The 16,995-nt window shown below is 36.5% G+C and overlaps 1 pseudogene; it reads left to right on the plus strand.

Moving 5' to 3' along the window:
* On the plus strand, nt 1–4,606 carry LOC135610216 (pectin acetylesterase 8-like; annotated as a pseudogene).
* The last annotated feature ends 12,389 nt before the right edge of the window (nt 4,607–16,995 follow it).

Genomic DNA, 16,995 nt, shown 5'->3' on the forward strand with positions numbered 1-16,995 from the left:
ATTGGGCCTCTGCTTTGAAGAAAGCTTTTCACAGTGCTTCGGCACTAACATTTCAGGTAGTAGATAAAAAGCCAGACCGGTGTCTTAGTTCTTTGCAGCACTTCTCTGTGATACTCGACGAAAGCATGCGCCTTAGTGCAACATAATTTTTGGGAGATGTTATTTCCCGTCCCTTATCTCATGGTTTAGGTCGTGGATTTTCTCGGATTGTTGTTGTTGTTTTTTTTTACTTTTTTTAGTTCAGGTGGCATGCATTTTATGACGAAGTTTCTCAGTACTTTTGATAGTGTGAAGAAGGCTGCCTGATCTGTTCTTGTCAGGGCTAAGTGTTGAGAAATAGATAAAAGGGCGTCCTGCCTTTTGATTCTCTAACTACATGAAAGCTACTACCATTAAGCAGATAAACGTTTGGCATGCACTTATGATATATATAGCTGGTCACGCGATCTACAATATTGTCGATTGTGTTAGGTCTTTTATTGTATTCTTTTAATGGTTAGACAGCGTCACATGTTACTTCACCGTCGATCCTTCATACGTAGGAAATTTTTATCTCTATGTGTGCTCACAGTCCGCCATTAAACTATCACGATGACGATGATGAACAAACCGTTGGGTTCTCTTTAACGTGGTAGGATACTAAAAGCCGACATGGTTATATCATGTTTAATCATGGAAGGAAGAATTAATAGCCAGTGTGTTCCTTTCCATTCTAATTTGAAGTGGAAATTTTTAGTTAGATAAGATTAACGAGTGTCTTTATTTCAATCTTAAATAATGGGTCAACATATGCATAGCTTTCTAAATGCTATCGTTCTAGTAGATGAACAAATCATCAACTATATTTATTTAAATTGATAAATTTATATCTGTAGACTCTTCAGATTTTTTTTTTCTTTCTTTTCTGCCGATAAAATTTGAAACGATACTGCAGGATGGTGGGTGCTAAATCGGGAACATGGATTTATCCTGTCATCTGCTTTTTCTTTCTTCTGGCCTCTCTGGAAGTGGATGCTTTAGGTGTACCCATGACTCTTTTGCATAGTGCAGTAGCTAAAGGAGCAGGTATGATTATTCGCAAACGTATGCTTAGTCCAGAGTACTCACACATGACTATTTCTTCCTGAGACCTCTTTTAACAAGTGTATGTGATAATACTCTTCAGAGTATGTTCTTGTCGGACATTCAATCTGAAATCCTATGTATAGCTTTCAGTGGCTTCGATTCAACAAATGACTGAGAACTCATGATTTTTCACATTATTTTTCAGTCTGCCTGGATGGAAGTCCCCCAGCATATCATTTCTCTCCTGGGAGTGGCTCCGGAGCAAATAACTGGTTGGTTCACATGGAGGTCAGTTCATCTTCCTGCAGTTGTTTGGATATTCAAATTTACTATTTGTAGGTCGATAAGGAACCCGGATCCAGCAATATTCGTGATACCATTCTGTTGTCACCACAAATGTTACCATTGGATTCTTGTTAAAAGTTATTTTAGTTACTGGGATCGAGGAATGGTGACTTTTGCTACTTAGGTAGAAGCATCATTTGGCAACTAATAATCCTGAAAATTCCAGCATGGACAAGTTGATTGAAATGCTCACTTCAAATGTGAAATTTTTTTGCTAGTTTATAACTCTACGTCTTCTATATTCCTGCAATACATTATTCAACACATGCATATTGAGGATGGATAACCCATCAGTCTTATTACGTAGGTGCTAAATGTTTGTGGACGGAGGAAAAGAATATAGAAAAAAAAATTATAGTACTACTAATCAAACAATCTATCTGCTATAAAGTACACAAAATGTTTAGACTTATTGGAAGATGCAATTTCCTTGATTAATATATTCTTACTTTGCAGGGAGGAGGATGGTGCCGGAATGTCGAAGAATGTCTAGAGCGTAAAAATAATTTCCGGGGCTCCTCTAATCATATGAAGCCACTTTCATTCTCTGGCATTTTAGGAAAGAGTAAAAAATATAATCCCGGTATGGTATTTTTGATAGATTACTGTCTGAAAATAATTGTACATGTAATCTTAAGCTTGTAAACATTTGGACAAGGAGGTGCTGAATTGGTGGAAGAGAAGAGAGAGAGAGAGAGAGAGAGAGAGAGAGAGAGAGAGAGAGAGAGAGAGAGAACCTTAACATTCTTACTGTTGTTTGCTTTCTTATCTCCAATGTATCTCTTTCGTGACATCCCTCTTCTTTACAAATCGATTTATTCTTCTCCGCCAATGTATTTTAGGTCGTTCTTCCAAAAGACAGTCATACACATATCCGTGTATGTCCATGCTTTTTTTACACATGTTTCTTTTGATTTAACTTCCTTGTATTTCATCTTAAAAATGTGCAGACTTCTATAACTGGAACAGGGTCAAGATTCGGTACTGTGATGGTTCATCGTTTACAGGAGACGTGGAAAGAGTAGATCCTGTAAGCTCTTTAAACAAAAAGTCCGCATGATGGATGAAATTTGCGTCGTTGCATAAACAAGCATGAGATTTGTGTACTAATAATGCTTTTTTTTTTCTCATCTAAATTTGATTAGGCTACAAATCTTCACTACAGAGGAGCCCGGGTTTGGCTCGCTATCATGGAAGATCTGTTGGCAAAAGGAATGAACAAAGCAGAAAATGTATGTACTTGTAGAGTGGTAAAAGTCTATTATCATGCAAAGATTTGTTTGTCATAATTAATACTCCGGTGAATGGGCTGCATGCAGGCACTTCTTTCTGGTTGTTCAGCGGGTGGATTGGCGTCCATCCTACACTGTGACAAATTCCGCAGTCTTCTACCAGCAAGTGCAAAAGTTAAATGCTTTTCTGACGCTGGTTACTTTATTGATGGGTGAGTTTATTAATTGCCTTGGGTTCTTTGTTCCTTTGCTCATACATATTGTTTTCTTAGCATCGTATAAATTGGAATTACCATGATCGCTCCTAACAGGAAGGACATTACTGGAACGACCTCTGTCAGATCCCTTTACAATGATGTTGTCAACCTTCATGTCAGTTCGTTGTCGCTTGTATTCTTTGATAATCAGTAGTGCATCCTATTAATGTGCAGTATTCTCTGTAATATATATCTCTCCCAAACTTCTTTTAGTGATGTATGGTGCTTGTATAATTCCTAGGGGTCAGGAAAAAATTTGCCATCTTCATGCACTTCAAGCTTATCACCAAGCCTGGTAAGAAGTATGTTTGCATTTGGAATATATATGAAGGATGTCATGTCATCTGAACAAATATATCAAATTGTGAATGCAGTGCTTTTTCCCACAGAATGTGGTGCCTAAAATGAGCACGCCCCTCTTTATACTGAACGCAGCGTATGATGCCTGGCAGGTAACAGCTTTCTCGAAAATTAGCTACTGTCTTCTGTAAAATACTCATCGAGGGGTTGGTACCAATTCAGCATAGCAAAGATGATTCTTCTACTTTCATAGGATGAGTGAGCAATATTAGGTATCTGTTGTTGGACAGTAACAAATTACAATGCATTCCTATTCTTGTGCTTCTTTAACTACTACAGCATAGATTTCTTGTTTCTCTTCACCAAGTTACTCTCACTTCACGTTGCTCTGGTGCTGCAAAGCAATGCTGTGATGCTTTTGCATATTAGGATGATCAACATTCCCTTCCTCGACATATTCCTTTCTGTGATGCAAGCCATTGCCCGTTGAATACGCTAGCTAATTGATGAGTTGTTTCTATTGCAGATCAAGAATACTTTAGCACCAAGTTCTGCTGATCCCCACAAAAGTTGGAATGCCTGCAAGCTTAATATAACGAGTTGTTCGTCAGATCAACTTGAGAAAATGCAAGGTTGGCAACATAAAACTTGGCTTTGAACTGCTTGATCAACTATTATTTATCAACATCCATAATAGAAAGTTACGGAAATCTTCTATTTCATTTCATGAATCCATGATAAACTTTGTCTGATTTCGTGTGCTTGGCGATGGTTGTCACCCAATTCCCCTGCCAATAGATTCTTGATTTACTTGGTGAATCTAATGACTGGACATGCCGATGACAGATTTCAGGTCAGAGTTTCTGCGTGCACTGCCGGCAAGTGGCAACTCATCTACGGGCATGTTCATAATCTCATGCTATGCTCATTGCCAGTCAGGGAGTCGCGACATATGGTCAGGAACTGATTCCCCGATGATTGATAAGATGGTAAGAATTGCATGCAGTCTATTTTATATGGTACATATCTCATCATCATTATAACATTTATTTTTCTTGCTTGCATGATTTTGTTTTTTATCCATATTCTTCCCTGCAGTCAATTGCAAAAGCTGTGGGAGACTGGTACTCCGGGCGAAGTGTTGTTAGAAAGATTGATTGCCCATATCCATGTAATTCTTCGTGTCGCAACCGTATAGATGAATGAATCCGTGGAAGATTAGTGATCTTGTTGTATTCCCATGAGAATAAGTGCGGAAAGCAACCGCATAAACATTCTGTCACCCAACACACCTTTATGTTATGGGGCTTATTGGCTCTCATCAACCTAACTATTTGTCTTACCCACATTTTTTGTGAGTCCTAATATTTGGTGAAAGTTTCAGCGACAGTTGACTGTGTTGTTTTCTATATTGATCACACAATCAAAGAAATGAAATGCATCACTTTCGTTTTGTTTCGAAGCGATGGCCTCTTCCAGCGCTGGTCCCTCCCCTTTTAGCCCTTCCCCCCCTTACCTCCTCCTCCTCATGATCCTCCGGAGAAAGAGAAGCATTCTTCGCTAACAAATCATGCCGCAGATTCCTCTTCAGGCCCTACGAAAGCATCTTAGGTTGTTGTGGCCACTTGGAAGGAGGTTTTTAAAGGAAGTTTTCCTTCACCTTGGGCTGGACTTTTCTTACGAGTCCAATGAGTCGACTTATGGAAGCCGAATGAGTTCATGAAAGCAAAGTTAGATAAAATGCAGGACTCTTCTTCTTTTTTTTACCCTTGAACTTGATCCACAAGAGACCTTCAATGCTAGAGAATGATGAAAGTACAGTACCACGATAAATTTACTGAGGCTTACTCCCCTCATCTTCCTCAAATCCTATCTTCACGCCAAAGTACAGTCTCCACGATATAGGTAATAGATTTAGCAGCTGATTTTTTTTATTTCAAATTTTTCTTAGAAGAAAATATACTTAAAGTTCTCATTAGAGAAATAGTTGTGTTTGCACTCACTTGAGTGTAATTTCCTAGATTACCTTTAGGGTTCCATCAACCTCAATTTCTTTACAAAATCATTGTAATGCTTGAGAGTCTCTTAAGATAGATTGAGTATACTTTATCATGTTCCGGGAGCAAAGATAATCGATTTTTCTAAATCATTGCTACAAGGGTAAAATTGAGATTGAATCCTTCTTTCAATCAGTAGAAACTAAAAGTATGTGATCCCTTAGTGAGGGAAGAGATTATCACTATCAATAATTCTGATAAGAGAAAAACTAGGGTTTTTGAATCACAATCCAAGGTGAAAGACAATCATCTTTATGATCCTTGGGTCTGAGTCCAAAGATGCACCGGTTCAAAGCAAATCAAAGCCAATCCAAGCAACAACAGGTTCATCTCTCCTAGAAATGAGACTGAGTCCCACTTTAATGGTGAAGCCCAATCTAAGATCCCATACTAAGCTTTAGGGTGATGACTTATATATGTCCCCTCAATGTTTAATGCTGAAAAGATGTAGGTCTCTAATAAAGAGAAGTTAGATGATTCAATGCCTTTGCCTGCTACCAAGCATCTCATGCTATTTCAAATCTCCTATCGAAGTTTCTTGGGAGATCATGTGAGAGTGGCAACATTTCATCATCATCTGCATCGTGGCCAAAATTCAACTCCATGTCAGTGATGATTGTTAGTAATCTGAAATCATTTTACAAATCATGGGATGGTAGTGGCTTTTTGTTTTCTTCTGTGTCTTTGACCATCTCCTCTCATATTACCCTTTCTAATCCCTCTGCCACTTTGCTAATGACTAAGGAGATTATGGAAGAAACAACGACATGAGAATGGAGACTACATTTACTTTCACAATGGCCAACAATAAAGAAAAAAAAAACAAATTCTTTTCCAGGCCCCCTCTTCATTTATGCCTCTAACCTTTTAATCCGTTGATTCCAAAGTCATGGAAATAAAATAAAAACTCAATGGACTAGGGCTACGCTCAAAGAAGGCCCAAATACTCGGAAGAGATCCCTTAAGGGATGATCTAATATTTTTTTCATCTCCCCTAAGCATAGATCTAAAAAGAAAAAAAACTAAGAACATATATCCCTCGAGATTCCCTCCTACTTCTAATCTTCTTTCATGATTATCCTAACTTGGAATAATGGATGAGTTATTATTAAGCAAGCTAGCCAATTTTGCTAAAGACTCATGAGTTATTGTTAAGCAAGCTAACCAACTTTACTACTCCAGCATGTCATTGGTTCATCATATATTGTCCAGCATGTCATTGGTTCATCCGACACTTCATCTGAACCTTCGGTGCATCGTTCTCTTCGTTGGTGTATTGCTCGATTTATCAACATATTGACCTCCCGCAATATATGATCTTCTTGGTGCAATATTTGATCTTTCTGGCATAATGCCCAAACTCATGACACGAAATTTTTTCGGCACGTCGACCTATCCTCCAGCTCGATGTCCAATCTTCTAACATGATGCTCTCTAACCCAATGTATGATTCTCTTACTTCAATTGATTTGTCTTTCCATGATTGAAGTTAGTCCTACGTCATTGCTAGTCATAGGTGCCCTACAAGCCAATCACGTGAGTGATGGTACGTGTGACTTGACACACAAACTTTTTGCTTATTATATTTTGACATCTTATCACTTTATATATATATATATATATATATAGTGATGTCCTTGGATCAATACAATGAGAATCAGATCGTGATGAGATCACGATAATAAGACTGATTCGCTTTTAAATACAGATCCTAAATAATTTTGATCATAGGTTACTCGAGAGAGACATCGAGATAACCGGATAGATTGGTGTGCTGTATACCTGTCCATATGATGGATATATCTGGTTTCATAGTTGCTTGTGTGAGGATACTATGGATATAATACAAATTCTCATTGGAGAATGAGTTTACTGATTGATTCACTTATGGAATGCTGGATAGTTAATGATGCCTTATTGTCAAACAATGATTTCGTAGTCCTAGTGGTATATTTGGTCCTTAGACTTGAGATACTAAGGATATCCTATATAAATACTCTACTCTTTGTTATCGGATTTATAGGTCTGAAGGTTCCAAATCTAGCATAACCGGTCATCGGGAGTGATAGCCAATCTTACGAGGACTATTAAGTGTCGATAGAGGAAAACTGACTATAAGTCATATGCAACTTGCAAGCCTTGCTTTCGTAGAAAACTGACCAACTCTCCTTTTAGTGGAACTAGAGAGAGAGAGAGTCATCGAGCTGTTGGAACTCATATATAATGATGTATGTGGACCTATGTCAACTCATGCCATAGATGGTTACTCCTACTGTATTACTTTTACTGATGATTTCTCAAGGTATGGATATATGTACTTGATAAAATACAAGTTTGAGGCATTTGAAAAATTCAGAGAGTATAAGAATGAAGTGGAGAACCATACTAGAAAGAGTATCAAACACTGATTAGATCATAACTTTATCAATTGATTTCATCATCAAAATCCGAGATCCAATAAAAGAAAATGCCTAATTCATAAGATGCCTTGGCAAAGCGTGAGAAGATTTCTTCTTCGTAGTGACTACTAGATCTGGTGGTATCATTTAGAACTTTGGTAATAACCAATATATTAATATTGCTTTTGAAGAATCAAATAAGTCTCCTTGGCTCTTATCTTCCATTTATACTAATACATTGACTTCTATTAAAAGTCTCCATTCGAATCAATTAGCTAACTTGAATATTCCTTCGTTTATTTATAGGGATATGAATATTATTTCTAGTCTAGAAGATAAAGTTGGTGGTCATCCTTTTCTAGTAACTCCTTATGTTGTTGATTTTCGTAACTTTATCTTTAATACTAATATCAATTATCTCAATTTTTTGTGTCCTCAGTTTATTTGGTGCAATAATCGCTTTGATAGTTCTCATATTTTCGCCAAACTTGATTGTATTTTTACTTATGATCACTCCCCTCCTCTTAATTAAAGTAGATTCTACTATCACCGATAAAAACAAAAGCAAACTCTTCTGATTTAATCATTGGCTTTCCTCTCCTGATGTTGACAACTTTGTCAATAATATATAGAGTTCCAAATTCAGCCTTAGTGGTCTCCTGACTCATATCTTTCTCTTACTAATTAGGCCTTCTCTATCTCGCACCTATTGATAGGGAACCCTTGAACACGATGTTAAAATTACTATTCAAAATATCTCTTTACTAGAAAAGAAAGATAATGATAACAGCACCTCTGGTGAAGAGTGTCAAACCCTTCAAGCCCTTCATAATAAGCTTATAGCTTTAAATAGATAGAACTACCTTCATTGGAGGACTAAAGCTAAGTTTCATTGGATCAACGAAGGAGATACAAATGAAGTTCTTTCATAATATTGAAACCAATTCCCCCTCTACTCTTTTTGTGAGGAATTCTATTATCACTTATTTTTTATGCTTTTGCCCAATTTGATGCTAACAACAGCTTATCTAAAAATTGGAGTAGAACTATTTCAGTTTTTATCCCCAAAAAGCCTAACACATCTAGAATCGAGGACTTTAGGTTGATTGCCCTATGGAGCACCCTTTACAAACTTTTCACCGAGGTTCTTGCCAATCATTTTAAAAATAATCTTCAACTTCTTATAACATAAGAATAATCTGGTTTACTTTTTAGTAGATGTATATATGACAATATCATTATCACTAATAAGCCTGTTCATTCCATGATCAATTCCAAGGGTAAATCTCCTCTAATTCTCCTAAAACTTGATTTGGAAAAACTTTTAATAGCATTTACTAGAATAGCATCAAACAAACGCTCACTAGGATGAATTTCTCATCTAGGTTTATAGAATGTATCATGACATGTGTTTCCTCTTCTAAATTTTTTTGTCTTATTAATAACAAAATCTCTCATTGGTTTCACAATAGTTGTGGGATTAGACAAGAGAATCCAATCTCCTCTTATCTCTTCATTATTGTTCAACAAGTCTTCTCTATCATCATGAACTCCTTTGTTAATAAAGAAAAGATCACGTCTTTAACATTAAAGGTGTCAAAACATTCCACCTTATCTTTGCAGGTGACCTTATTATTGCTATTAGGGCCAACAACAAGATATCTGATTCATGGATCATTGGTATATTTGATCTTTTATGAGCTGATCATTTCCATATGAATCCTTCCTCTTTCTATTTACGAAAATAAAACTTCGTTTCATGAAATGACTTGATATGATATTTACGTAAATGAGTGTTTACACCACATAATGATTGGGATCTTGCTTGTCTCAAAAGAAAAGGAGGCAAGACTACTTGCTTGTCGCATCTCAAAAGAAAAGCAAAAATGCTAGACAAGTAAAACCAATAGCGATAACTTGAGCAAAATAATGCACCGGCGGTGTCATCACTAGACTAGTGATAACACCACTAGTACGCACTGCTTATAGGGGGTAGCACCGCCCAGCTGGCGGTACCATCGCCCGCAACCTTGTCTTATAAAAACCAAAGTTAGGGTCGACGGTTAAATCGCTCTCAACCCTCTCCACACCCCTCATTCCTCTTACTCTCCCTCTAGAAACTCAAGAAAACCCTCATCCTTTACAAAACTAAGGATCAATCTCAAACCTCCCTTTCGTGATCACAAGAAGGTTAAACTACAAAGGTAATTCATAGACCCAATTGTTTCTCTCATTCTCTATTCATTACGTGTTCTTATCTCTTATTCTTTGTGATATATATAGTTTTCATGGCATCTAGAAGATCGTCAAGGGATAAAGGAAAGAGGTGATTAGATGAAATCTATGATTTTATACTTTTTGATTCCCCTCAACATGCCCTTAAATTTCTAACATTTGAGTCTAGAAGTGTACATAAGGAAAAATATGTAGATATAGAAGAATTGAGTAATTTGGAATCAATTCAATGGTTTGCTAACTTAGATATCCTTCTAATTCTTCAAATAAGTGAACCCATTTATCCTAGACTTTTTCGGCTATTTTACAATAACTTGCATGTGGATGAATACGATAAGGTGTCCACTTATCTCTTAGGACATCACATACCCATTACCGATGACGTAATTTGTAACTTTATAGGAATTCTTGAGAAAAGGAGAGATTGCTATTTTAGAAAACAATGAGACGCAGAATCGGTTGGGATCACATTTTCTGAGGCTTTAGGTACCATTTTTGGTAACCCAAATTTGTTTATCATTCCAAAAAGTTATGAATATTTGCTACCTTTCAGCACAAAATTGCTTTATCACATCATGATATGTATTCTACTTCCAAAATAGCATTATCATGATGAAGTTAGTTAAATAGAATTAGGAACAATGTATTGAATTATGGTAGGATATGATAACTATTTTGGATATCTGATACGATAAAACATGATTGAATTGTCAACAAAAGATATGATGCTTCCATATGGTGGGTTGATTACTAGACTAATACATGCATATGACATAGTCATTTCACCATATGAAGAAACCTTCAAACTAGATAGATTTAATGTCATAAATAGAAATCTATTAAGAAGATTAAGATATATAGTAAGAAATGGGATTTGGACTAGATTACCTAGGAGGACTGATCCTCCTCCACCTGAACCAGAACTAGAAATATCTATATATAGGGAAAGTCAATCCCCTCCTACCAGTCCCTTTGAGGCATCACCTCCAATAGAGCCAGCACCGTCCTTATTTGTCGATGTCATAATGACTCAACTTGATCGAATTGAACTACGTCAAGATCAAATCTTAATCGAGATACAACAAATTCATCAATAACTTAATACTCTATTTAGGCATTTCGATTTACCACCACTTGAATAGCTTGTGTATGTCCTTTTTTATTGATGACACAAGGAGAGAAGTCGACGGATTCTTCCATGTACCCTTTAATGTTACCATACTTGATGTTTTTGCACACTTTGAGATATGGATTCTTCCATGTACTCTTTAATGTTACAATGCAATGATGAATGCTTTAGTATCATATTTGTTATGACCAAAGTAATGATGATTTATTTTTGGTATCATGCATAAAGGGATGAGTTGTAATGTTTTTGAAATTGTGTATGTTACATTTTTGATAATTTGAAACTATGTTGATGCACAATGTATGAAATTTTGATATGATATATTACATTTGTTCACTATGATCGAAATAAGTTTCACTTAAATTTAAATTTTATGATTCCTTGTAAATATAAGATTGTCTTTTGAATACAAGATTCCTTTTCAAATGTTAAGGTTAACTCCATCATCAATTGGTTGTCATCATCAAAAAGAGGGAGATTGTTGAATCTTAGATTTTGATGATAAAATCAATTAATAAATTAGTGATCTAATCCATATGTTGAGATAAGTGATGTAGGACTAATTACAATACTGAAAAAGGTAAAACAATTAAAGAAGAATCGAATGTTGGGCTGGAGTCAAGATCGAGCATCGGGTAGAAAGAATCGGGGGATACACTGAAGGTTCGAACGATGCATCGGAAGCTTGTCGAGAGTTCGTTGGGGGTTTGCCGAAAGCTCGCCGGAAGATCACCGGAGTGCACTAGAAGTTCAGATAAACAATTGACATGCGGACAATTAGGATTGCTTCCATTGTAATTGTCTAGCCTTAATTATCATAGGTAGGGTTTCAATTTGAGTTTGTTTTAGGAGAAATCATAATAACCTAATTAGGGGCCAATTGAGCCCAAATCAAGGCTAAATTGGGCTGATTGGATGGCCCATTCAGTGACTTGTAGCCATGTTAGGCGGTGGAACCGCCTAAGGCTCGGCCTCTCAAGAAGTTTGGGCGGTGGTACCGCCTAGACTGGGCAGTGGTAACGACAGTAGTTAATGCTGCCAAGTGGTGGTACTGCCTTGTTAGGCGATGGTACTGCTAGAGCCTAGTCTCTTAGGCTCTATCAGGCAATCGTACCACCTAGATCGAGTGGTGATACTGCCCAGTGTCGGTCTACAAGCAATGGTACCAACCAATAATGGCGGTGGTACTGTCAATACTCTGAAAATCCAGGATGAGACACTTTTTGACTCTAGTTTTGAAGCCATTAGGGTATATAAATACCCCACTCTTTCCTGCATGAAAGAGTACGAAAGTGTGAACAAAAGTCTTATGATTTTGGGTTGTGAAAGTATTGAAAAAGTACTAAGTATCCTCCTCCTTTTTCTTTAGATTTATGATCATTCTAAGAGAGGTACGAGGTTCGTTATCTCCTAAACCCAAAAAATGAGAAAGTATTATAAGAAGGTAGTTGGTCTTTACTTATTGAAGGAAAACCGTTAGTGGATATCGATAGTCTCAACAAGGAAGAATCAAAAGTGGATATAGGTCACAATAACTGAACCATTATAAATCCAGTGTGATCTCTACGTTGTCATTCTTATCATAAGCGCTAATTTACCCACCCTGTTAGTGCGAACTTGATCCTAACATATATAACCTTTAACATAATCCTAAAAGGGTCCAACATATCAAGATTGATAAAGCTCTAAATAAATTAAGGTTAGCATAACTATCCAGCTAGAAAAACGATCCTTATCCATTTTGTCATTCACTCCATATCTAATAACTTGCTTGTGAATTCTTAGGTCCCTAACAAGATTAATAAAAAAGATTATTACCATTTCTAGATAATTCTTCTGGAATCAAAAGTCATATGATCATAGGTTAAATATTATAGTCTTGGAGAGAGTTAGATCTTCTAAAGCTAAAGGTGGGCTTGGACTTCTGAACCTCTTTACCTTTTTTGAAAAAAGAGAGTCTGATTCCTTTAAGCTAAATATGGTATCATCTATCCTTAGAATGATAATAGAATTAACAAATCCTTTTGGGCTTGGAAAAATATTTACCTACTCCTCTTGAAAATTAGGGGAGGTTTTTGGAAACTACTTAGACACAACACCACTACTAGGGTTGATCCTTGGATTGATAATATACATTTTAGTAAATATTAACAACATATCTAGTTTCACTAATGTTTTTAAACTTCTATGTGATAATAATTGGAATGATACTATATTTGCTTTGGTCTTTCATCTACTTATACTTGAAAGAATTAAAGGTATATATGTGCCCTTACGATCTAGTGGTAACAACTGGATATGGAAACTGACCCTTGTGGTGAAGCTATTGTTTATAGTGCTTATAAATACCTCAAAGAAGGAACCGTAAAAAGTGAGAAGGAATAATTTGGTTGGAGGGTGATGTCGGAACTCTAGGTTCCACCTAAAGTTAAAATATTTTTGTAGAAGCTACTTTGGAACTAATTATTTATCTCTGATTAGACCTCAATGTGAATTACTACTATAGCAAAATAATTATTTTAAAACCCAATTGAGAAATCAATACATTTTGAAAACTTAATTTATCAACTATTGAGTATGAGTAAAAGTTACAAGTAAGGAAAATAATACTAAATCACAAAGTAAAAGATAAGTAAGGATAGATAAACTAATTTTATAGTGGTTCGGTCTTCTCGACCTATGTCTACTCCCGATTCCTCTTACCTCAAGGCAATCAACTTTCACTAACGATTGTGCTTTCAATGGATGAAGATCAATGACCCTTTATAATCTTCTCCTTTTTCAAGACTTAGGAGAAAATCTTAACACTCACTTTGATCTTTTACCTCTTATACTTTAGTATTATAACCAAACTAAAGATAAGAAGACTTCAAAATGAGAGTTTACAATTTATAAACTTTAAACTGAGTGGAGTATTTATAAACTTCAAAAGATTTCAAAAATAGAGCCAAAAAATTGAATCATTGAAATTTCAAAGTATGGGTAGTATTATGACCATAAATTTTAAATTAGAGTTGCAAAACTAAACTCTAGTAGTCTTAACATTATGAAATTGAATTTTAGATGATACCATCTGCTAGTCATAAGTGTCATGCAAGCAAATCATATGAGTGATGACACGTGTGATACTATACGTACTCTTTTTGCTTATTATTTACTAATTTTTTCTCACTTTATCTTATATGTTACATCTATTATGATGTATATAGATCTGTACAATGAGAATCGGATCATGATGAAATCACGATAATGAGATCGATTTACTTTTAAACACAGACCCTAAATAATCTCAGTCATAGGTTACTCGAGAGGGATATCGAGATAATTGGACAAATCGGTGTGCTATATACCTATCCATATGATGGAGGCAGCTAGTATCATAGTTACTCGTGCGAGAATACTATATCATGGATTGAATTCCCCTATATCATTTGGGGATTATGGTGTAGTGGCCTAGTACGTTCGTAGTTGATAAGTTGAGTGAATTATTATGAAGATAATAATTCACTAAGCCAAAAGGAGTATGATAGGTATGACTCATGGACAGCTTGATATTAGACCTAGAGGGTCATACACATATGGTCGGTGTAGCGACGAGTAGAGGTTCGGATATGAGATATATGTTAGAGCTCCTATCTTATTGGATATCCAATAAACCCCTAAATTATTAGATCCTATGAATGAGATCCAATAAGAGCCAATGAGAGATTATTTTGTAGAGATCCACTAATCTAAGAGTCTTGGGTAGTTGAATAAAGATCTAATTCCCAATAGGGCAGGATCCATTAGGGTGAAGTTGATAGGGAGTCTCTATAAATAGGAGGGAACTAAAGGGCCATAAGATATACCACTTTTAGCTGCCACCTTATATTCTCCTCTCTCCCTCTCCTTCTCAACCTACAACCCCTATTTGGAGGTGTGTGGACAGTAAGAAGGGTTGGCCCCTTCTTGATTGTGTGGTGCACGTAGTGAGAAGATTTGAGCAGCGATTTGAGGAGCATCTTCGTAGCCCCTTCCATATAGATCACCTATAGAGAGGAGGACAATTAACCTCCTTTATCATCTCTCATAAATTTGTAGGTTTTTGGGGATATATAATCTCCCTATATAACATAAACTATCTCATATGTGATTTTCAGTTTTGCGACTTTTTCGCGAACCAATCTTTCGCACGACGACAAATACATTTTTTTTCGGAAATATAGAATTTTTTTTTTCTGTTCTTTTACTATACATATGATGCTCTGTCCATTTTCCCAATAGGTTGGTGTTGTGACGAGTAAAGGTTCAGATATGAGATATCTGCTAGTTCCCCTATCTTATTAGATATCTAATAAGCCCATGAATTATTGGATCTTATGGATAACATCTAATAAGAGCTAATGAGAGATTATTGAATAGAAATCTATTAATCTAAGAGGCTTGGGTAGTTAGATGGATATCCAGTACCCAATCGGACTGGATCCATTAGGGTTAAATTGATATGGACCTCTATAAACAAAAGGGAACCAAATGGGTACAAGCTAGACCCCTTTTTGGTTTTCCCCTCCTATACTCCTCTCTCCCTCTCTTCCTCAGCCAATAGCCCTAGTTTAGGGCATATGGACAGCAAAAAGGGCCGACCCTTTCTTGATCGCATGGTGCGCATGGAAAGGAGGATTATACAATGATTTGATGAGTATCTTCGTAGTGCATGCCATACGATTCACCACTAGAAAGGAGGACAGTTGACCTCATTCATTCTCTCCTATATATCTGTAGGTTTTCAAGGATATATGATCTCCCTAGATAATGTATCTTTTACATATACATAGTTTTTAGTGTTTATGGGATTTTACGTACCAATCTTTGCACGATGATGAGAAACTTTTTCTGTAGGAAATTTGATATTTTATTTTTTGTTCTTCCATTGTGCATGTGATGCTGCCCAAATTTTTCAATAGTAGTATCAGAGCCAGGTTGTTCGTGCGAACGATTGATTTTCAAACTATATGTGTTGTGTTGAATCGCGTAGAATTACTTTTGCACGATTGCCGTGATTTTTGTCATAGTTTTCAAATCTAAACTACATATATTTCCTCTCTTAAAAACTATTTTAAAGAGGGGGAGAAAGGGCAGTAACTATTGTAGCCTTGGCCAATAGCACACCTTGTTGCTCCCAGCTTAGCTAAAAGCAATAAGGTTGAGAATAGCAGAGATGCTCTTGGCCTAGTGGTTGGTAGCCCCTGTAGCCTAGTTTCATGGTTGCACGGGGCAGCCCTGGCGGCTAGGGTTTCCTAGCCAATTTTCCTGGCAGCCAAGGTTTCATGGCTACATAGGACTCCTTGCTGGTTAGGGTTTCATAGCTATACAAGGCAACCCTATGATGGCTACATGGTGATGTGTACATAAATTGTGATGTAGACGGATGATCATGGACCATGTGATGAATGCATATATGTGATATGATTATTCTTATTATTAGGATTTACGAGCCTATATTTTTTCTCATTTATTGTCGGGCTTATGTGCCTATGATTATGTTGTGATTACACGAGGAGGTGCGGTGGGAGCGTTGAGGTGACAACGTGACCTAGGAGGCCGAGATGGATGATGAAGATGAGATGGACGATCACAAGGCTTAGAGATATGCCAATTCACATATAGATTGTGATGTGAGTGATTGGGCCCATTAGCTCGAATTTGATCATATTAGGCTGTGGTCCATGATCATCTAGTGTGATTGCTCATGTGAGGTATAATTGATTATATGCCTACTAGATACGTATATATATTTGTATGCAGTGTAGATATATATTAAATTCGTATGTGTGTGATACATCATATTAGGAGACCGAATAAAAAATCTCCTCTCACGATTATATTAAGTCGGTAAGCATAAGGAAATTAGATTGAACCATGTGGCCTTTCATCATTATAGGGAGAAATCGATTCATGACATAAGTTGAGTTAATCTAGTCCCTTGAGGCTCATCTA

This window comes from Musa acuminata, chromosome BXJ2-4, assembly GCF_036884655.1.
Source record: "Musa acuminata AAA Group cultivar baxijiao chromosome BXJ2-4, Cavendish_Baxijiao_AAA, whole genome shotgun sequence".
Classification (NCBI taxonomy): Eukaryota; Viridiplantae; Streptophyta; class Magnoliopsida; order Zingiberales; family Musaceae; genus Musa; species Musa acuminata.